This window comes from Lissotriton helveticus, chromosome 3_1 (assembly GCF_964261635.1).
Source record: "Lissotriton helveticus chromosome 3_1, aLisHel1.1, whole genome shotgun sequence".
NCBI classification, from domain to species: Eukaryota; Metazoa; Chordata; class Amphibia; order Caudata; family Salamandridae; genus Lissotriton; species Lissotriton helveticus.
In genome coordinates, this window is record NC_136061.1 from 1,190,326,595 (window position 1) to 1,190,350,257 (window position 23,663).

A 23,663-nucleotide genomic window follows, 5' to 3' on the forward strand; every position below is an offset into this window, starting at 1 on the left:
AAATCACAAGTGTGTATTACATGACATCCTCTTAGTTCAATAAGAGCACTCGTATCATCCAATGCATTTCGGCATTGCAATCATGCCTTCGTCAGGGAACAAATTCTGTAGGCAATAAAGGAAACGAAACATGGTCTAAGTATTGGGAGGAAGGGCGGGTTGCAAACGCTAACAAGGTAAAATGCTAGAGAAAGGGCAGTGACTGTGCTCTTAACGTGACTATTGGTAATCAGAAAAAACTGTGTGTGTGACGGGTGGTTGTGGTTCAACAATTCACATGAATCGGTGCATAACGCGGTGGACATTAATTAACGGTGTTCTTCGTGAAAGATATAGTTTAGCATGCTTAGGTGATCAAATAATGTGTGGCTGACCGTAAACGTGCCGACGGTGCCGATATTGTTAACATAATGCTGACGATCAGCAATAGCTTAAAGAGATCGAATAATAAACGTGTAGCTTACCGCTAACGTGCCGACGGGCTCCGTGTACTGTTAGTCTGAGTTCTCATGCCGGAATTCGTGAAGGTTAGACTCCGGAAGTGATTAAGAGGAGGAGGTTACGCGGGTGGGTAGGAAACAGTGCTTAAAGGTGCAGCGGATATTAGTGGAGATTAAGTAAAAAGAGCGCGATCAAAAATTAATAAAGGGTGATTCATAGTAATTTCTTCCGTGAAAAGAATGACCTCGTGGTGTATTCAATATACAAAATTAAATGAACGGATCCTGAAAAAATAAGCAAGTCAACATAAATAAAATTAACAATTACAAGTGCATGTGATTTGGTGCTATGAGTGAAGGATTGGAGTCCATGGGGTGAACATGGTGCCACAAGGGGGATGTGTTCAATAAAATAATTGAACGGTGGGGTTGTTATGTAGTTTGAGATAGGTGTTAGAATCCGAGAGGTGAAGGGATGCCTGTTGGTCATAATATGATGTGTTGAGAATCACAATGGCTCCACCTTTATCAGCTTTGACACAGGTTATCTCGGTGTTGTTGGCTATGGATTTGAGGGTTTCAATCTCCTTGGTAGTGTAGTTTTTATTCTTGCCTGATCGGTTGCAGTTAAGCTTTGAAAGATCGTTCCTTACTAGAGTCTCATAGGTATCTAGCGTCTTAACGAACACAAATCCAACATCAGGACTAAACAGCTCATGTCCACAGTGGCACAGCATTTTTACGAAGCAGGACATGGAATCAGCCAACTAAGATATTGCGCCCTGGAAACAGTTGCCAAAAAAGAAGGCAGAGATAACCACACTGAATTATTGAAAAGAGAGAACTTCTGGATTTTTACCTTATGCAGCATGAAACCACACGGTCTCAATGATCGTGTGGAATATCTATGTTACCTATAATTGACTGTTTTTTCAGACTGTTGCTCCCTTTATGCGCCGAGTGACTAGCTTAGTCATCTTCACGGATCAAGTATTGAACACATCCCCCTTGTGGCACCATGTTCACCCCATGGACTCCAATCCTTCACTCATAGCACCAAATCACATGCACTTGTAATTGTTAATTTTATTTATGTTGACTTGCTTATTTTTTCAGGATCCGTTCATTTAATTTTGTATATTGAATACACCACGAGGTCATTCTTTTCACGGAAGAAATTACTATGAATCACCCTTTATTAATTTTTGATCGCGCTCTTTTTACTTAATCTCCACTAATATCCGCTGCACCTTTAAGCACTGTTTCCTACCCACCCGCGTAACCTCCTCCTCTTAATCACTTCTGGAGTCTAACCTTCACGAATTCCGGCATGAGAACTCAGACTAACAGTACACGGAGCTCGTCGGCATGTTAGCGGTAAGCTACACGTTTATTATTCGATCTCTTTAAGCTATTGCTGATTGTCAGCATTATGTTAACAATATCGGCACCGTCGGCACGTTTACGGTCAACCACACATTATTTGATCACCTAAGCATGCTAAACTATATCTTTCACGAAGAACACCGTTAATTAATGTCCACCGCGTTATGCACCGATTCATGTGAATTGTAGAACCACAACCACCCGTCACACACACAGTTTTTTCTGATTACCAATAGTCACGTTAAGAGCACAGTCACTGCCCTTTCTCTAGCATTTTACCTTGTTAGCGTTTGCAACCCGCCCTTCCTCCCAATACTTAGACCATGTTTCATTTCCTTTTTTGCCTACAGAATTTGTTCCCTGACGAAGGCATGATTGCAATGCCGAAATGCATTGGATTATACGAGTGCTCTTATTGAATTAAGAGGATATCATGTAATACACACTTGTGATTTAAACAAGATGCACGATAAAAATATGGAATTAAATATTTGAACCTTACCTGCGAGTGAACTTCACTATTATTTTCACATTCAATCTTGCTAGAAACCTTTACGCAAGGACATTTGAGGAGCCCGGAGGACACTTCTCTCTTTAGAAAGTGCTACCCCCCCACCAATTTAAAAGACTCCACGAAGGAACCTATGCGAAGGTACGCTATGGCAAATATGGCCAGCTGACAAGAGCTTTTCCAATTGAGAAGGGAGTTAGGCAGGGATGCGTACTTGCCCCTACTCTATTTTTCCTTTTTCTAAATGGTCTTGTCGATGACCTAACTAGTGTACACAATATTGACGCTCCCAATTTAGCTGGTGGTAAATTTCCTGCACTTATGTTTGCGGACGACACCCTCCTGCTCTCAAAAACATCAATGGAGATGCAGCGGGTGTTAGACCAATTCACCGAATTCTGTAGGAACAGGAATTTGGTGATTAATATAGATAAAACAAAGTACATGGTGTTTAATGCCAGCGCAATTAATTGTCCACGCCCGAGAATGGATGGACGAGTGGAAAGGGTAAATAATTGCACCTACTTAGGTCTGACTTTGAATGATAAAATGAGTTAGGAAACTCAAATGACTAAGGCTAATCTAACCCTTTCTCAGTCTACGGGGAGGATTCTTAAAGTGCGGAAATCTTGTGTCCACAAAATAGTCAGCGTACCGCTGGAAATATATAAGGTTCAAACCAGATCTTCCACCCTTTATGGGGCGGAACTCTGGGGGCACCGTCCAGCGAGTGTGATTAGCATAACTGAGAACAATTTCATCAGACAGCTGCTCTCTTTACCAAAAAACACACCACTAATTCCACTAAGGCTGGATTTAAATCTGAGGCCAATTGCAGAAGCAATTGCCTCACGCCCGCTTCTCTACTGGCGTAGATTGTGGAGTGTCCCGGAGCTTGAGTGCTATAGAGAAGAATTGAAGATTGTGATGGCACGTCCGGGTGTAGGGAGGATAAAGTGGTTATCTTTTATAAGGGGGCAGGTGTCCAGGATTGGCATGGAGAATCTCTGGTCTAATCCGGAAGTCACATGCCAATCCATCTCAAAGAGAACCCTGGCAGAGTCTATAAAATATCACAATTTACAAGAAGTTCTTCGATCAGCCAGGCCCTCTAGTCTCACTGACAGCTTTCTAGATTTCAAGAACGTCTACAGCTTTGAGAAGGAACTAGACATTATAGAACCGGTCTTAGCAAAAAAACTGTATCTACAGTTCAGATACGGCACACTACCCCTCCACTCTCATACCGATAAATGGAAAACGGGTTTAGTTCGTCCTTGCCCAGGTTGTGATGATCCAAATGAATCCCTAATGCACGTGATTTTGTTCTGTCCTGCTTATTCTGTTAGCAGAAAGAAATGGATTATACAGCTATGTGTGAACCTAGGAGTCAGGAACCATATAGAGTTTTTTAGAATTTTAAAAACTGATACTAATGCATTAATAGTTACTGCTATTGCTAAATTTTTGTTTTCAATGTGGTTAATTAGACGGAGAATGATTCGGTAGTAGCAAGGTACTCCAATGCAGGTAGATAGCTCGTCTCAGGAAAATCTAGGCTTCTACCGTGTTTTAAACTTTTTAATCTGTGTATTTTATTGTCTCAGTATTTTAATCGTCACTCTATAAACCACATGCTAACTGATTTACTGTATATATATAAAATGAGACGTAACTGTGTATTAGTTTATTGCTTCAAATGTATTTTTCTTCTTGATGTACTTTTATGGTTCATAAACAAACCGAAATAAAGTTAAAATGATGATGATGATGATATATATACTGTTTTCCTCTCACAGCTACTCACATACCCAAACAGATACTGCCACACCTACTCACATACCCATATAGGCCCTCTCACATCCATTCTTAACACCAGACAGTCTCACCCATTCACAGAACAATACATTCACAAACCCAGAGATACTCACACCTACACTTACACCTACATAGATATGTTTACACCCCCTCAAATACCCATACAGAAAACTTCACACCCATTTAGATCTCCTGCAGTCACTTTTACATCCATTCCTAAACCCATACAGACACTCACATGCACACTTACATCCATACAGAGACTTTCACACCCCACATACCATACAGATCCTCTCACACCCACTCTTATACCTATGCAAGTAAGGTTACACCCATTCAGTAACCCATACCAACACTCTCACACCCACATTTACATCCATACAAAGACTTTCACACCCAGTCATATACCCAAATAGACCCTCCCATACCCACTCTTACACCCATGCTGACTCTTTCACACCCATTCACAAACCCATAGAGAGACTTCCACACCCATTATTACTCTTATATAAATACTTTTACGCCCACTCACATGCCAATACAGTGTCCCGATTCAGCGATTCAGATATCCTACATACACCGTTACACCCATTCACAAACCCATACTCTCTCACACCCAGACTTACACCTATTCAGACACAAGGTTCAGAGGCCACCGCCGGGGCGCCCGATAGTCTCTGGCATTCAGTCAGTACTTGAGCCAATATGCAAAAAACGTTGTGTTCTTGGTACAATGCCTCATGAGCCTCCAAACGTTGGGGTATGCTTTGGCCAAATGGCTCGAATTGCAGCATAGGTAATGTCCTTGCTCCCCCGAACGTGGCTACGCTGTTCGGGGGAGCAAGGACATTACCTATGCTGCAATTCGAGCCATTTGGCCAAAGCATATTGGCAAAACCTTTCTTTGAATTTGTAGGCACATATTAGTACTACATCTCCACTATTTTGTAAGTACACTTTTTATCTAGAAAAACGTGGGGGAGTAAGGTGGGGTGTGGTGCACCCTGTCCTGAAGAAGGAGTTAATCTCCGAAACATGTCGACGCACCCACCAGGCGATGTGCTTAATATCACATAATCACCTCAACCTGCACCCTTTTAATAGTACCAGCCCAGGGGCTCATTAAAATAGTTCTGTCCTACCCCACGAGCCAGGCACTTTTTAACCATTCACTCACTCATATTACCCCACCACATACTTTCAGTCAACCCTCACACACACCACACATAGCCTATTTGATTAAGTTCTCCCGCGTAGTCGTAGGTCGCAGCACGCCGCATCCCGTAGAGGGGTGCGAAGACCCCAATGATGAAGCATGACACCAAGGGTCCTTTTGGTGTGTGAGGGGTATTTAAAAAACACTATGTGCTCCCCACCACAGTAGGGAACCCACTGCCCAATCCGGTGGATTCTTGTTGTTTATTCACAGTTATGCAATGACATATGCACAGATACATAGAATAAGGTGAGGTGGTTCACTCTGATGCTTTTTCTAAGACAGCAAGGTATAGTTAAATATAATTACTTTTCACACATAACGATATAGGTTTGCATACAGTAACAGAGCAAAGGGTTCAGTGAGGCATATATATTTACAGAGTCAGAAGGCAGCTAGTGCGTGCAGTAAGTCACTCTGAGAGATACGGTTCGTGACTGCTGCTTGCATCTGCACTTTATGGAGAGCCCCTGCCTGGGCTAACGCCATGTTGTACTTTTGCCTGGCCCCTGCACCTTCCCATTTAAACCGGGGCCGGTCACTGGAAGGGGGGAAACTGCTCCGCTACGGTTCGTGACTGCTGCTTGCACCTGCACTCTATGAAGAAGCCCCTGCCTGGGCTAACGCCACATTGTACTTTTGCCCGGCCCCTGCACCACCACATTTAAACCAGAGCTGGTCCCTGGAAGGGGGGGAGACCGCTCCTCTACGGTTTGTGACTGCTGCTTGCACCTGCACTTTATGGAGAGCCCCTGCCTGGGATAACGCCACGTTATACTTTTGCCCGGCCCCCAAACTTGAAGCTGTCGTGTTTTGTAGGAAAATTAAACTAAAAGCTTTTTTGCTAATGCTGAACCAATGATCAATAAAGAAGTGACTGGACTTAGGGTTAAATCAAAGTTCATTCCTACACAAAACATCCCTAAACAGATTCATGCGTTTGAACAGTCGGTGTTATCTTCCATCAGTAAATTGGAAAAGTCTAAACAATACGTCCATAAGAACATAAGTCTTGAACAGCAAGCGATTCAAACACTTAAACCAGATACATCAGTGGTCATCAAGCAGGCCAATAAGGGTGGGACCGTAGTGGTTTGGCCACGCGATATGTACCTAGAGGAAGGGAGAATCCAGGTCAACCAAACCTGGTATCGATTGGTAAAAGACAACCCCGTCCAGTCAATACAAAGCAAAATTTCAGAAATCCTACAACTGGGTGTGGAAGGTGGGACCAAAGGAACATGACTTTTTAATTAAAAAGTTCCCAAGAACCCCCATTTTGTACTTTTTGCCAAAGATTCATAAAAATCTAGAAAAGCCCCCGGGAAGGCCAATAGTCTCGGTGTGCAACTCAATTTTAGAACCCATCTCGAAGTACGTAGACTTCTTTTTAAAACCCTTTTTGAAAGACGTAAAATCCTATCTACAGGACACAACAGACTTTATTACGAAAGTCGAAGGCCTACCATTTGATCACCAAAAATAAATTATGGTGACACTAGACGTTACGTCACTTTATACCCAGATTCCCCAGGATGAGGCCCTGGAAGTCATGGAGTTTTACTTGGATGGCAGAGAACGCCCTCATAGAGTTCCGACTTCATTCATTTTACAATTGGCAGAGGTAGCCCTCAAGAAAAACAACTTTAAATTCGAAGACCAGTTTTTTGTACAAATAAAGGGTACTGCCATGGGTTGCCCTTATGCGCCGGAAATGGCATTTCTGTACATGGCTCAATTTGAGGAAAGATCTATTGAGAAAAATAATCCCTTCGAAAGAATTTTTTTTTCAGTGGTTACGTTACATCGACGATATCTGGCTCCTGTGGCAGGGGAGCCAGATTGAATTGGATTCATTCTATGACTGGTTAAATAACCGACATAGAGATATCAAGTTCTCTATCCATTCAAGTAAAACAAAAATGACATTCCTCGACGTTGAAATCAGTATAGAAGCAAATCAGCTGTGCACATCATTGTGCAAGAAAGACACAGACAGGAATACAATCCTGCATTTTAAGAGTGCACATCCAAAAAGCCTAAAAGAAAACCTCCCGTATGGACAGCTATTACAGATTAGAAGGAATTGCACAGATGTGGTAGACTTTGAAGAACATGCAGGAACTTTTTGTAAAGAGATGGCAAACAGAGGCTACCCAAATTGTTTTTTAAAACATTCATTAAAAAGAGCAAGATTCACACCACGTGAAAGTCTTTTACAGGTCAACGAGAAGAAACAACTTGACAAACTAGTTTGTGTCACCACCTTTGGTCCTGCAACAAACAAATTTAGACAAAAAATACTCCAAAACTGGCATCTTCTAGAAAATTTGGACTGCCCTTTTCCTAAGCCGTTGTTTGCAATGAGAAAGAACCAAAGCATAGGTCACCAGTTAATACATGCAGACATCTCATTGCCAAAACCTAAAAGTGACCTTCTATCCAAATGGAATATAAGACCAATAATGGGCCACCACAAATGTGGAAATTGCGTGGCTTGTAACAGTACTATTGAAGGGACTGAGTTTAACCATAATGAGGTAAAATGGAAACATACTGATTTTAACAATTGTAAAACTAAAAATGTAATTTACGCAGTACTATGCCTCTGCCCAAAAATTTACATTGGGAAAACATCCCAACAGGCAAACATTAGAATTACGCAACATAGGTCTCGTCTAAAAAAAAGGTGTTGACTGCACCCATGGTTGAGCATTTTATTGAAAAGTCCCACTCTGAAAATGATTTTCAATGGACCATTCTTGCCTCTATAAATGTGGCTAAAAGACAAATTGATTTAGAAAGTGCACTGCTACAGAAAGAAGTATACTTAATAATGAAATTTAATAGTATAGCTTCAGGCTTGAACAGTATGAGTGAACTTAATAGAATATGAAACTTCAAATACCATAATGCATCTCTGTAGTTGACAAGAGAAGGTGAACTATGATTGGTTAATCCGGCTGGAAAGACCACCCAATATTTACATAGTTACTGTAAAGCGCAAAATGGCTACCACAATTGAAAGAATTGTGAGTACCGGGCTTAAAAGCATGAAAACTTCTTAGCGTGTTGAAATATTGCCATAAATAACAAGCAAACTAACTCGTACACCTTTTTGTAAGTTAATACGAGCGTGAGAGGCCAATGCGGTAAACTGAAACCGGCGACTCACAGCTTCAGCAGATTCAAGAGGTAGATATGAGCTACAATGTTACTGCGTAGTGAAATAATGTTGCAAATCCCCCGGTTTACTAAAACGTCCCCCGTTTTCTGTAGAAACAAAGCGCCAGCTGCCACGAAAACATTAAAAAGGCAGACACAAGCTTGTTATAACAAGGTACCTTGAATTCTCCATACTTTCTTTCAATATCGGCAAATAGTTGTGTCATACGTATTTTGAATAAATAGAAAATAAATGTGTTGTTTACAGGAATAAGCCGAGCCACAGAACGTCGGACTGCTTACATTAGGAAATAAAGAGATATGAGGTAATGATTGATAATCGCGGCTGCAATTTTTAGACTACTTTATGACCAGAGCTAGAACTTTGTTAAAAAATGTTTGTTAATTCCTTCAGAATATCAGAAGTTACAAGAATGAATTGTTTTTCTTAATTGCCAAAAGAAGTGCGCTATAGTGACATCTTAAGAACCAGTAACCTCATGACTAAGGTAACAATCACATAGTGACAAGTGTATAGTGGAGAAACAAATATATAGGGTGATTATTTTTTTTTTTAAAACCTGTTTATGTCACAACTTCTTTACAGAATAAAAGAAGAAAAGCCCTGATGAGAGCCCTGTAAAGGAATACCAGGACTTGAAATGTGTCGGCATATCCCTTAAAGTATTGAGGAATGGTAGTTTAATTCCACTTCGTAAAATAAGGACGGAAATCTTTCACAATTGAATAATAGTAATGTTTACTTGGGTCTAAAAATCAACAGGACAAAAAAAAGCAGATATTAGATAAAAATTTGGAACTAGGGCAATTAAATCGAAAAATTGCTGTTATTGTTTATTCACATTTTTTGAATTTGATATATCTTCTTGTGATATTGTTTTTGTAAATCGCAAAATCTTTTTCATTAACACTGTCTTGTATGGTATGACTAATTGTAGATGTGAAATTTCTTTCATGAATGCAACTATGAAGTGACAATGTTTAAATTTTCTATGTGGTAATGATAGAAAAATGATAATTTAACATATGAAATAATAAGGTATGAATAAATATACCAGGATTGATATAAAAAAGAGGTGTTAATCCTTTAAGCTACAAAATTGCGTATGCTTGAAAAATCGAAGCTATGGGCTTACCCCTAGTTGCTTTAGAATTTAATGGCCCTGCCTATCCCTTGTCCCATTGGATCTAACTCCTCTTGTTCTTTGAAACTTTAGAGCCTGTGATCACTCGCGTGAGTAGGGACAAGGAACAAGAAATTTCTCTTGTATCCCCTTTCCAATAAAATAAAAAAAAATTTGAGGCAGAATCTCCTGGTCCTGAAACCAATGTCGGAAAAAGAAACATTGTCTTTCACTGAGAGTCACATTCAAAATGTAATTGCTTCCTCCCCTATCTCCACTATTACACTAAGCACATCAGCTAAGCAACAAAATGAGGCAGAAAAATGAACACGCTTACATAAAAATCATATACGGACTGAGTTCCACAGCCATTTCCTTTTACAACATCTAAAAGCAGGTACTATTCCCTGGAGGCTCCAAGTCAAGAACATCCCAGTCATTTTTATAGAAAACGCTGAATATAAGAAAGGCTTCAGCTATATTAATACTAAATACAGTCGTGACCTTATGGTTCACACACTTGAGACAGCACAGAGGTTATGTATGAAAGAAGCTGAAGAGCTCGAAGAATTGACACAGACGATTAGGAATAATCAATCTACTGCAGAGGCTAAGACTCTTCCTGAAAAAATTAATGAGGAGATCCAAAATTTTAAAGATAACACCATTAATATAAAGACAGCCAAATTCGAAAAGGACTCAAAGTCATTCAATATTGAACCCTTTTCTTAAAGAGGATTATTATACTTTGATTGAATCATGTAGGGCCCTGAATACCTATCAAGGGAGATCAAAAAATCGCTTTTCCACATTCTCAGACACTTCATCATCTGAATCGTCAGGGGAAGATTCTAGGGAAGGTAACTCCAAAAAGCAGGTGTCATTTTTAGACAAAGGCGGTCAACAAAAAGCCAGGTTCAAAGCGCTATGGGAAATGAGAACCCGCAACCGGTTCTACAAATCCTAGATTTACCAACCATAGTAAATCTGTCTATAAAACAACTATCAAAAGAGGAAGAGACAGTATTGAGCCTAGGGTTATGTAACGGGTCACACATCCCCGCCCCGTTGGAGAATACCACAGAGACAGGGGAAGCAAAAGAGTGGTGGACTTTCCCTCCTGAAGATTGTGATCTCGTTTTGTTTCAGCCCGAGAGTTGGGGTCCTGCACCGAAGCAGTATGGTTCGAGGAGTCCCCGTACACCGGGATGTATTCCTTTAAGAATGTGAGCCCGGAGAAAAGCCACGCCCCCTTTGATGACGTCGCATCGAGACCGCCAATCGGGATGCTTGAAAAACTGGAAAAGCCGGAAGGAAGAGGGAGAAGGATATCCCACACTGAAGAGGAGACGGAAGGAAGGAGAACGACCCGCGAAGGCAAGGAGGAGAGGAAAAGATTAAAAAGACGGGCACAAGCTTGTTATAACAAGGTACCTAGAATTCTCCATACTTTCTTTCAATATCAGCAAAAAGTTGTGTCATACGCATTTTGAATAAATAGAAAATAAATGTGTTGTTTACAGGAATACGCCGAGCCACAGAACTTTGGACTGCTTACATTAGGAAATAAAGAGATATGAGGTAATGATTGATAATCGCGGCTGCAATTTTTAGTCTACTTTATGACCAGAGCTAGAACTTTGTTAAAAAATGTTTGTTAATTCCTTCATAATATCAGAAATTACAAGAAAGAATCGTTTTTCTTAATGGCCCAAAGAAGTGCGCTATGGTGACATCTTAAGAACCAGTAACCTCATGACTAAGGTAAAAAATCACATAGTGACAAGTGTATAGTGGAGAAACACATATATAGGGAGATTACGTTTAAAAAAAAACCTGTTTATGTCACAACTTCTTTACAGAATAAAAGAATAAAAGCCCTGATGAGAGCCCTGTAAAGGAATACCAGGATTTGAAACGCATCAGCATATCCCTTAAAGCATTGAGGAATGGTAGTTTAATTCCACTTCGTAAAATAAGGACGAAAATCTTTCACAATTGAATAATAGTAATGTTTACTTGGGTCTAAAAATCAACAGGACACCAAAAAGCAGATATTGGATAAAAATTTGGAACTAGGGCAATTAAATTGAAAAATTGCTGTTATTGTTTATTCAAATTTTTTGAATTTGATATAGCTTCTTGCGGTGTTATTTTTGTAAAGCACAACATCTTTGCATTAACACTGTCTTGTATAGTATGACTAATTGTAGATGTGAAATTTCTTTTATGAAATGCAACTATGAAGGGACAATGTTTCAATTTTCTATGTGGTAATGATTAAAAATTATAATTTAAAATATGAAATAATAAGGTATAAATAAATATACCAGGATTGATATAAAAAAGAGGTGTTAATCCTTTAAGCTACAAAATTGCGTATGCTTGAAAAATCCAAGGTATAAGCTTACCCCTAGTTGCTTTAGTAGTGAGAGAAAGAGCACTGGCTCAGGGGAAACAAATAATTGTCGTAACTCCAGTACCGGCCTTAGAGGCTGTCACACAGGCAAGTATTCCAAATGCTAAAGCTTTACATCCAAGATGGATACAATGGGATAATTCTTCACAACATTGTATGGTACACTAGCAGAGGTAGTAAATGTTTATAAAGATATTCAGTTTTAGTTGTGTGGTCCAGAAGCGGAGTCTAGGAAAAATTTAGAGTTGGTTACTGGAGGTGTAGAAGAACAGGATAAAGAAATTAGTACTGAAAACTTTGCACAACAGATTACATTTTAAAACAGTTTGTTCTGAGAAAGCAAACTGTGTTTGTATTTATTGTTGACGCACTCACTACAAAATGCAAACTCGCAGGGTAGTTGTGTACTCTAAAGCTGAAAATGAGAACACTGATAAGTGGCAAGAATTTGGTGTATATTCATTTGATGAGTGAGGAAAAGTTTGATTTGTCCACACAGCAGATTATATGTCAGACCTGCTTTGATAAGGTAGAGAATAATAAAATACCAGTTAGAGCCATATATAATAGGTTAGAATTGGTGTCTGCTCTATTAGAGCTTAAAGTATTAAATGTTTATGAATCAATTCAATACAGTGTATAGATCCATTCCAAGCCACAGTTCATATGGAACCAAAGACAGGAAAATTACCTTTAACTGAGCTCCAGACTGGACTAAAACAAAGAGTTATATATTTATCTTTAGATTTTAAACAGAATATAGAAACTATATGTGTAGATACTGATATTGAAGAGCCTCTTGTTATTTTAGTAAATGGTGTTCCAAAAAACTGGAGTAAAATATGTCAAGAGATAGTAGATGTTAATAAGGTCAAAAAGAAATATTATACCTAGCAAAAAAATGTTTACTATACAAATGTTGATGTTGCTGAAAACGTAACTTGTATAGAGGATGAGACAGTACATCAAGTGGACTGATTTAAAGAAGTGGATCGATCATAACAAATGTATAAACACTACAGCATCCATTCCCTGCATTTCGAAGTAATCATTGGTGATGCTATTGAGTGGTTTCAAAATTAACCAAGCCAAAGGAGCTCCGTTAAGTGTAGGGGAAAAAAGTTTAGAGGCTCGCTGTTTTCCCCAACTGTTTCTCACTTGAGCATGAGTCCGCTATGATGATCATGCTGTACAGAATCCAGCAGCTCAATACCGCTCAATACGACTATATTCAGAGGATCCAAGATTTTATCAGTCCATTCCTTACATATTCCATCTTCCGTTTGAAACTGACTTTCATATGTTGTGAATCATAATCTGAAGACAGGTGTTAATCTTCAAAATCTCTCTGCAAGGGAACTTGTTGTTAAAGTTCAAGAAAAAGATGAAAACTTAGAATACAGTTTATTTAATTGGATGATATGCCAACGTAGCACCAACAAGTATTGGTACCGTTGTTATGGAGAGCTCAAATGTATGTTGAGAAACCTTGATGTGCCCACTTGATTTATTACACTGAATCATGCTGAATATGCATGGGAAGACTTGCTTGAATTTGAGAGGCAAACTCAAACATTGAAGACATCAATGTAAAGACAGCAGGAGAACTGTGCTCTTTAGATCCTTCCAATGTTTGCTAACATTTTAACCATAGTTTCCAAGCCATGCTATCTTTTAACTGCAACAAAAGAAATCCTCCTCTTGGCGAAGTAACTGATTTCTTCTGGTGAAAAGAGTACCAAGCAAAAGGTGCTCCTCATATTCACATACAGTTATGGATAAAAGATGCTTCAAAATTTGGAACATCTATTAATAACTGTGTACTGTCTTTCATAGAACAGTATGTGACATGTGCCATCCAAAAAGATAATTCTGACAAATGCCAGAGCAAACAAGTTCTGCATTTCCAAACGTACATATGTAGAAAGTCCTGTCATCAAAAATACAGAAGCAGAGGAAGATTTTACAGAAGATGTCGTTTTGGCTTTCCACAACTGGTTATTTAAAAAAGAAGAGTCAACAGATTTTTGTCTGCAGTGAGACAAACAGTACTATGCAAATCACCCAAAAATACGTACAACCTAAGAAGATCTCATGGTTCCAAGTTCATTAATGATAATAAAGCTGTAATTGTTAAAATGTGTCTCCCTAGAAGAAATACAAACAGATGCTGAAGGCAGATAAACAATATCTAAATGTAAGGGGAAAGGCATGGAATGTCTCCTAATTAATGTTTGCGGCCCCAATTATGATTGCCCGCAGTTCTTCCAAAATCTCCTTGACTTAGCACACCACTTACCAACTTTGCCGCAAAACTGGGAAGGGAACTTTAATCGTGTGCTGTACCCAGACATTGACCGCTCAGGGGGGCCTGTCAGGCGTCAGACTTTAGCTGCTAGATCAATAATAGCTTTGTCAAAGAAGAAGAAGAGGGGGGACCAGGAGCCTATTCAGGTCCAGTGTCCGTGCGCCACAAAATGAAGTGTATCAAGGGGGGACACTGTTCCAAGAGTAAGGCGTGAATTATCACTCACTCATCGAGAAGGGAGAGTAAGGGTGAGAGGGAGCGATATAAGAAAAAAGAAGAAAAAGAGAGAGGCACATGTGCATCCCTAGTCTCAAGGAACTAGTCCCGAAGGGGAGGGTCAGGTCTTGCCTCTTTTGTTACCCCTCACACTTCCCGAAGGGACTCATGTTTCATCACTGGGCTTATGCTCCTCGTCGGGCTGGCGACCACACAATAAAGTTATTCATTCATTCATTCATTCATTCATTCCTCGTCGGGCTGGCGCTGCAATGCCCGACGGGACACCTATTCAAAGGGTCACTTTCACAGAGATCTTTTAAGAGAAAAGCTGACAGGTGAATGCGGGTATGCGGGCTAGATCCTGGGGTGGAGGGAGTGAAATACTTGCTGTGAAGATAAGTAAAAAATATTAAAATACCTAAGGGTATCCACTGGGAGACTTTAATAGCGTGGTACCTTTGGTAGGATAAAAAACCACACAGGTTAGTGGGCTACTGTGGGCTTAATGTGCCCAAGTAACTGTTACAAGGTGGACATTTTTCACGCCTTGTATGTCCACTGTAGAATCAATGGCATTTCTGTAGGACCTTGAGTAGGGTGTGATGGTGCACGTGAGTGAAGGGAATCCAAAGAAGAAGGTAACCCAATGGAAGTACAGGTACTAAAGGAACAACCATAAGGCTACTATTTGTGCTCCGATGGTTGAAATCTTGATTCGAGGATTGTCCTACATAAGCAAAAGTACCTAGAGAAGGGATGACAAAAAAAGGGAAAAAGAGGGAAGGGAGATAGAAACTATCAATACCCCGTGTTGGCACAGGTGAACACGTGACAAGATAGTTCATACACAAGGATCATGTATCCACCCAAAAAGTCAAATAATATGACAGCGAATGACCACAGTAAAATTCTTTTGAGCCCTCTGGTAATGTTGCGCCCTGCTTGCAGCCCAGAGTCCCTAAAGCAAAGCAAAGGGGGGCCTGTGACCAGTTATTTCAAGTGCTGCTTCCCCAGCACAGTGTGAAGGCATCAGTGCTTCTGCTGGAACGCAGTCATAACCTAGAGGTGATGCCTCAATTGACACAGGGGTATCAGAAAACGAGGTAGAAGACATCCCGCGGTGTGCATGGGGACCCCAGCAGGAGCATACAGCCCCAGTCTTAATAATACCTTAACGTGCCACACATGCTAAAGGTATTAAGCTGCAGAAGCGTGCTAAACACGCACACACTGGTGCAGTGGAAGCGCTTACACTACAAACGGGGGAATATTGTCCCTGGGCTAGTCCTGTCTGATGTCCCACACCTTAGTATCTGCAAAAAGAGGTGGAGGGAAAGGTAGAGAGAGGGAGACAACATCATGGGTAAAGTCAGATGTGGAATACATCAGGGAAGTTCAACAAAAACCCTAATCATACCACGGTTCAATATCCACCATGGTGGGGCATACTACTTACAGTTGCGTTGGGTGTCGATTTGTTGCACCTATCCTGCATCAGCAGCTGCCTGTCCTTGTGGGCTCTGCAACCTGTCTGCTATTGGTACGTTATGCGCAGTTCGTTGAAGGCAGTTACTCCTTCCTGTCTTGGTTATGTGTAGTATGTGCTGACAAGTGGGGGCGCAGAGTGCGCCTGCTTGCCGAGTAGTTCATCGCCTGCACGTGTGTATTGTAGTGCAGACAGTGTTTATGGTATGCGCATGAGTGGAGAATGAAATGTGAGTTAGCGGTATTCTATTTTGTTCATTATGATGCAAGTGCTGACCATATGTGACAATGTCCAGAGTTATCGATGAGAAATATAAAAAAAATAATACAGAATAGAGCAGCCTCAATAAGTCAGAAGGACTTGTGTCATGTAGGGAGCAAACCGGGAGGTCTCGTGCACAGAGGGCGACATGTAAATTACAGTGATCTGCCTCGTCCATGCTCGTGCATGTGCTGGTATTAGAGCAAGAAATACCAACCGCCAGGCCCTCCTTGAACCCAAGGTAATGGAGACGAACAATGCTATAACTTGCGTCACCACCTTCACTCCCCTATCCAACAAACTCAAAATCATTATCAGGCGTAATTGGAGAACACTGAATGCAGACTCCTTAAACATGGAACTACCACGCTTCACATTTAAGCGGACAAATAACCTTGATTAACACACGTCCCGTGACCAAGATGAGGAACCAACTAGAGACCACGATTTGGAACCTCCCAGCAGTGTCGGGTCACTACCCATGCGGGCACTGTGTGGCCTGCTCAACCACTACTCATACGAAAAGATTAATTCTGGACAACTTCACCTGGGAACAACATGGGCACTCGAACTATAACACTAAAAACTGTGTTTACCTTATCTCTTGCCCATGCAACCTTTCGTACATCGGTATGACATCACGTCCGATTAAAACATGTATAAGCGAACACAGAAGCACCATTAGATGCGGCAGATCAGCCACAAAATTGACTAACCGCTTTTTGGAGACTGGACATAACCAAGACCAGCTGACATGGACAGCGGAAGATTGCGGAATTAGAGCATGATGCTCTAGAGCAGGGGTCTTCAAAGTGTGGGGCGCAACCCCCAGTGGAGTGATGGAAAGGGGGTCGCTCATTCCCGGTCACACTTCTGCCCAGGCCCATAGGACTACAAGGGATTCAGCCCCCCTCCTCCCCCGTAGTGTGTCTCAGCCCGAGCTGCAGTGATCTCCGCTGGGCTGTGTCTGCAGTCTTATCTCCAGCACAGCAAGGCATGCCTGAGATTTTCACAGGTCTTTAAAGACCATTTGCATGTTTACATACCTTTTGTAAACTGGTTACTGAGGCTTAGTTTTTTTCTAGTTCCAGGCCCCAACTCTGCCTATTCCTTACATTTGTATTTAACATTTACTGCAGTAGTGTGAGAATGCATTTCATAAAAAGAAATATAAAGTAGGGTTGCCAAAAGAAAAATACCAGCCATTTGATATTTAAAGAGCCTGCAAAGGCCTCCTCTTGACACTTAATAGGATTGTAAATAAAAGCATTAATTCGTAATGTGACTTTTCTGTCTTTGTTCCCTTTAATTATCAGCCATGGATCATTGAGGCAGCCCTAGAACACAATTAAAAGTGCTTTCTATTTATATTTGCTGTTCCAAGTACGCACATCTGAGTGCTGAACTATACAGCTTTAGGTGACTGCTTATTTTTTACCCTCTGGGACATCAAAATAATGAGCAGGCAACCCTAACCATAGGACTGGAAGTGAGTTGCAGGATCAGCATATTATTTATTTCCTCCACCCTCGATCCCTGATTAATGCCATAATTGCAATAGTTTAACTTATATCTTAAACCCTACGCCGCCGTCAATAATATGTTGAGTTACTTCAAGTGTCTGGGAATACAGCCTGCATTCAGACAACTCACTCCTCATTCTCGCACTTCACTTTCACGCTCTCCCTACACTCACAGAGATCACAATGCACTCACACTGATCGCCATGCACTCACAGTGATCACTCTGCACTCAAAATGCACTTGCGCTGTTCACCCTGTACCTCACCCTGCAGTCACACTACTCATCTGCACTCATCCTGCAAGCATGTGACACCTCTTTCACCTGAACCCACACTGCTCAATTTGCAACTCACTCAAATAAGCCCATCATTAAACATGCATTCATTCGTCCCACTCTGCACTTACATCCGCACCCAAATTCATATGGTCACCTGACTCACCCTGCAGTCACTCCTTTTTTCCTACTCTCACACTGTTATATCGCTCACTCTGCACTCAAATGGGCATTCTTGTCATCCACAGAGTGCAGAGGGTTAATCTACCTGCTACAAAGAACATGTATTATGCAGATCACAGAACTGAGTGTGAGTAAACTATGAGTAGCGCTAAATAAATAATTTAAATGTTTGTCAGAAAGGTCCTACAGAGAGATGAGGTGCATTGTTGGTGAGTGGTAGTGAGGGAATTTATGGAGAAGGAGGAAACTGGGGAGGGGCACCAAGAAAGACTGTTGCATCCTGTGTGACCAGTGCTAGTGCGGCCCCACCCCCGTTCCCTCCAGCATCACTGCACCGCTCCCCTCCCCAATCGCCACCCCGCTCCCGCCTCCCAGCTGCTCCTCCCTCCCACTGGATACATAAGGTGGTGTCCGCGAGGTGGGGGGCTGTGACCTGACCTGACCTGGTCAGAGCCGGTCGCTCCACCCGCCGCGTGGCCCATCCTTAGTGTGCCCGGTCTCCATTTGCTGCCGCCGCTGCCCGTTCGTATCTTCCTCACTGTTGTGCCCCTGATCTCGTCGTGCCAGTAATTGTATTGTACCAGTAATTGTACTTTTCCAGTAATTGTATTGTGCCAGTAATTGTATTTCTCTCGTCCTCTGTTGTACCCCTGATTGCTTTTGTGTGCCTCCACCGCCGCTTCTCTCCCGCTGCTCCACCCCGCTCCCCGCCCCTGACGCTGCTCCCCCGCGGCCCCACCCCCGTTCCCTCCATCATCACCGCACCGCTCCCCTCCCCACTCGCCACCCCGCTACCGCCTCCCAGCTGCTCCTCCCTCGCTCCGCCCCCCCACTCTCCATTTATGGCAGAGTCCGCGCGTACGCGCAGCGTTCACGCGCAGCGGGTGCGCCGATTGTGAGCCGGCGCGCCAAAGGCAAGCCCGTCGGCGCCCGTCCGCATCTGGACCGCGCCCAGCGCCAGACCCCCTGGCCCCCGCAGATGCCATCCTACCCACCGGACGCCGCCACCCTCAACGCACTCAACACCAGCCGGATCCCCGGCTGCCACCGAGCCACCCCAGGACGCACCCACAGACCCTTCACCTGCCAATCCTGCAGGTTCTCCTGCATTCGGACCTGCACGGCACCCGCCAAGCCGAGCACCAGCAGCAACCACCTGAAGTGCATCCTGCTCAACACCCGCTCCGTCAACAGACACGCCGTGGAACTATGGAACCTGCTCGACACCACATCTCCAGACGTCGCCTTTCTCATGGAAACTTGGATGAACGCCTCCTCAGCGCCCAACATCGCCATCGCTATCCCGGACTCATACAAGATCACCCGGAGGGACCGCGTCAACCAGACAGGAGGAGGCATCGCCATCGTCCACAAGAACACCATCCGCATCACGACCAACTCTGACGACACCCTCACAGCCGCCGAACATCTTCACTTCCAGATACACACCGACCCCAAGACCACACTCAGAGGCACCCTCATCTACAGACCCCCAGGACCCCGCATACAATTCAGCGAAGACATCGCAGACTTCATCAGCCCACACGCCCTCCCCTCCGCTGACTACATCCTCCTAGGGGACCTCAACTTCCACCTGGAGAACAACAACGATAACAACACCACCACCCTGCTAGACAACCTCGCCAACCTCGGACTCAAGCAACTTGTGAACACCCCCACCCACTACGCCGGACACACGCTTGACCCAGTCTTCTCCTCCAGCAAGTACATCCTCTTCAGCCACTCCACCAGACTCCACTGGACAGACCACAGCTGCGTCCACTTCAGCTTCAGAAGGGCCACGACTCACCACCACCCACAACAGGACCCCGCAGGAGCTGGAACAAGATCACCACCAACCAGCTCACCACATCACTGAACCATAACCCTCCCGCCAGATCAACGGACCCCAACCAAGCAGCCAACAACCTCACACAGTGGATCACCAACTGCTCTAGCGACCTCTCACCCCTGAAAAACCACCCCAGCAGGCCCGGCAGCAAGAAAACCTCCTGGTTCAACGACAACCTCAAGAACTCCAAGAAGAACTGCCGTACCCTCGAGAAAGCCTAGCGAAAAAACCCGACTACAGACAACACGACTGCCCTCGAGCACGCCACCCACAAACACCACCAGTTGATCCACACCACCAAGAAGACAGCATTCAAGGATCGACTAGACAACAACGCACACATCAGCAAGGAACTCTTCAGCATTGTCAAAGAGCTCTCCAACCCCAGCGCAGGAAACAACGACATCACTCCCTCACAAGACCTCTGCGACTCACTCGCCTCGTTCTTCCACAGCAAGATCGCAGACATACACAACAGCTTCGGCGCACAGACCACGCACCCAACCACAGAACCAAAGCCCCCCACCACCACCCTCCGCGCCTGGACCCCGGTCAGCACCGGAGACACCATCCACACGATGAACACCATCCACTCCGGATCGCCAACCGACCCATGCCCCCACCACGTCTTCAACAAGGCCGATTCCGTCATCGCACCCCAACTCCGGGACATCATCAACTGCTCCTTCAACACCGCCACCTTCCCGGAGAGCTGGAAGCATGCCGAACTCAGCGCCCTCCTGAAGAAACCATCAGCAGACCCCACCGACCTAAAGAACTACCGCCCCAGCTCCCTCCTCCCGTTTCCTGCCAAAGTCATCGAGAAGACCGTCAACAGACAGCTTGCCATCTTCCTCGAGACGAACGGATCCCTCGACCACTCGCAGTCCAGCTTCCGAGCCAACCATAGTACCGAGACCGCCCTCATCGCAGCCACTGATGACATCCGAGCCCTGCTCGACAACGGGGAAACAGTGGCCCTCATCCTCCTGGATCTCTCTGCAGCGTTCGATACTGTCTGCCACCGCACCCTAATACAACGCCTCAACAACATCGGAATCCAAGAGAAGGCACTAGAGTGGATCATCTCGTTCCTCGCCGGAAAAACCCAGAGAGTCCGCCTCCCCCCGTTCAGATCCGAGGCCACCGAAGTCATCTGCGGCGTACCACAAGGATCATCACTCAGCCCCACCCTCTTCAACGTCTACATGAGCCCCCTCGCAGCCATCGCACGCCAACACAACCTCAACATCATCTCCTACGCCGACGACACCCAGCTGATCCTCTCCCTGACCAACGACCCAGCCACCGCCAGAACCAACCTACACGAAGGGATGAAAGTCGTAGCCGAGTGGATGATGAACAGCCGCCTGAAACTTAACTCAGACAAGACGGAAGTCCTCATCCTTGGATCATCACCCTCGGCCTGGGACGACTCCTGGTGGCCCCCCGCCCTGGGCAGCGTACCCAAACCAACGGACCACGCACGCAACCTGGGCTTCATCCTGGACTCCTCCCTCTCGATGACCAGACAAGTCAACGCCGTCTCATCATCGTGTTTCAATATCTTACGCATGCTCCGAAAGATCTTCCGATGGATCCCCACCGAAACCAGGAGGACGGTCACCCAGGCACTCGTCACCAGCCGACTGGACTTCGGAAACACCCTCTACACCGGAACCACAGCCAAACTGCAGAACAGACTCCAACGCATCCAGAACGCCTCCGCACGACTCATCCTGGTCATCCCCCGACACAGCCATATCTCCGGACACCTGAAAGACCTGCACTGGCTCCCCGTCAGCAAGAGAATCACGTTCCGACTCCTCACCCACGCACACAAGGCCCTCCACGACCTGGTCCCTAGGTACCTCAACAACCGCCTGACCTTCTACACTCCCTCCCGCCAGCTACGATCGACCAACCACGCCCTCGCCGCCGTTCCACGCATTCGAAGAGACACCATGGGAGGAAGATCCTTCTCCTACCTGGCAGCCAAGACTTGGAACTCCCTCCCCATCCACCTCCATCTTACCCAAGACCACCTCTCCTTCAGGAAGCAACTCAAGACCTGGCTGTTCGAGCAGTAGCGGACCCCTCTCCCCAAAGCGCCTTGAGACCCTCCGGGTGAGAAGCGCGCTATACAAATTTCTTGATTGATTGATTGATTGAGTGTTGGCCCCCTGCGAAGTTTGGGTCTAGTGGCTCCCCTGCTTCTGCCTATTATTATTAACATTTGTAGTGCGCTACTGTTACCAAAAGGTGTCCTGAGGCTAATAGCCATCTGCTGCCTGGAGGCAAATGAGAAACACATAGAAGGGGAAGGAGAACCAGCCAAATGGGGTGACCTACAGAGCTTAGAGCCAGGTTTTCATATTTTCCTAAAGAATAATAGATTCTTGGTGTAGCGAAGCAAAGGAGGGTGGACGTTCAATAACTGTGCGGCCTGCACCAAAACAGCAAGACAGACAATTTGTGCCTTCCTAAATTAGGGAACAATAAGCAGAGTGGCAATGAACCAAGAGGAGCATACGGATCCAACCCGTGTGCTTGGTGAGGAGAGATAAGAGGATGAGAAAGGACAGCACAAGAGTGAGAGAATTCGATTGAAGAGGTCAGGGATGAAGAGAAATCTGAAGTGCTGAAGAGAAGTGCAGACACGCAAGAAGTGAGTATGAGGGAAAGTTGAGGGCACAGAGGAGGGCTACTGTTAAACTGTGAAAGAGACTATAGCTGAGAGATGATCTGTGACCTAAAAAATAATTTGATGAGACATAGGTGAGGGACAGCAGCGATAGGGGAAGAGAGGGAGTACTGGGGTGGGTGCTGAGTAGTGATTAATTTGTAATAAAACATGTGCCAGGGACCTCACCAGTAAGCCACTGCAACTTTAACCACCAACCCATTGCCTTGCCTGTGCGGCAAATGACAAAACCTATGCAACTACCAACAATAACACTTGTACATGCGTGACTATTTCAAGCCCCCAAAGCTATAGGAATGGTATGGATGTCAGGAGTTTAACATTTTTTATGTATACTGAACAAATAGACGCTGTTCTGCTTATCTCTAAATTACACAGACAGAGCCACCATGTAGCAGACGGTCATAGTGCCAGTGTGCACAATTAGGTGCCAGTGCGGAGCAGCGAAAATCACCTGCTCAAATTAAGCACGGGGTGCTGAGGTAACAAAGGAGAGGGACATTGGTTCAAGAAGGTGTGGAAGAACAAAGGAAAGATGTGAATGGGGGACTGGAGAGGTGTAAAATACAATTTGAATGGAGAGACTTGAGGTGAATGAGAAGTGCAGATGGTCATGGGAGGGGATGGGGCAAAAGAGGCCATGAGATAAATGTGAGAGACTGTTAGATATGAGGGCAGTGAAAAGACAGAATGGCAAGAGGTGATTAAGGGTGAAGTAAGAGGTTACATGGGGAGAGTTCAGATGTTGTAAAA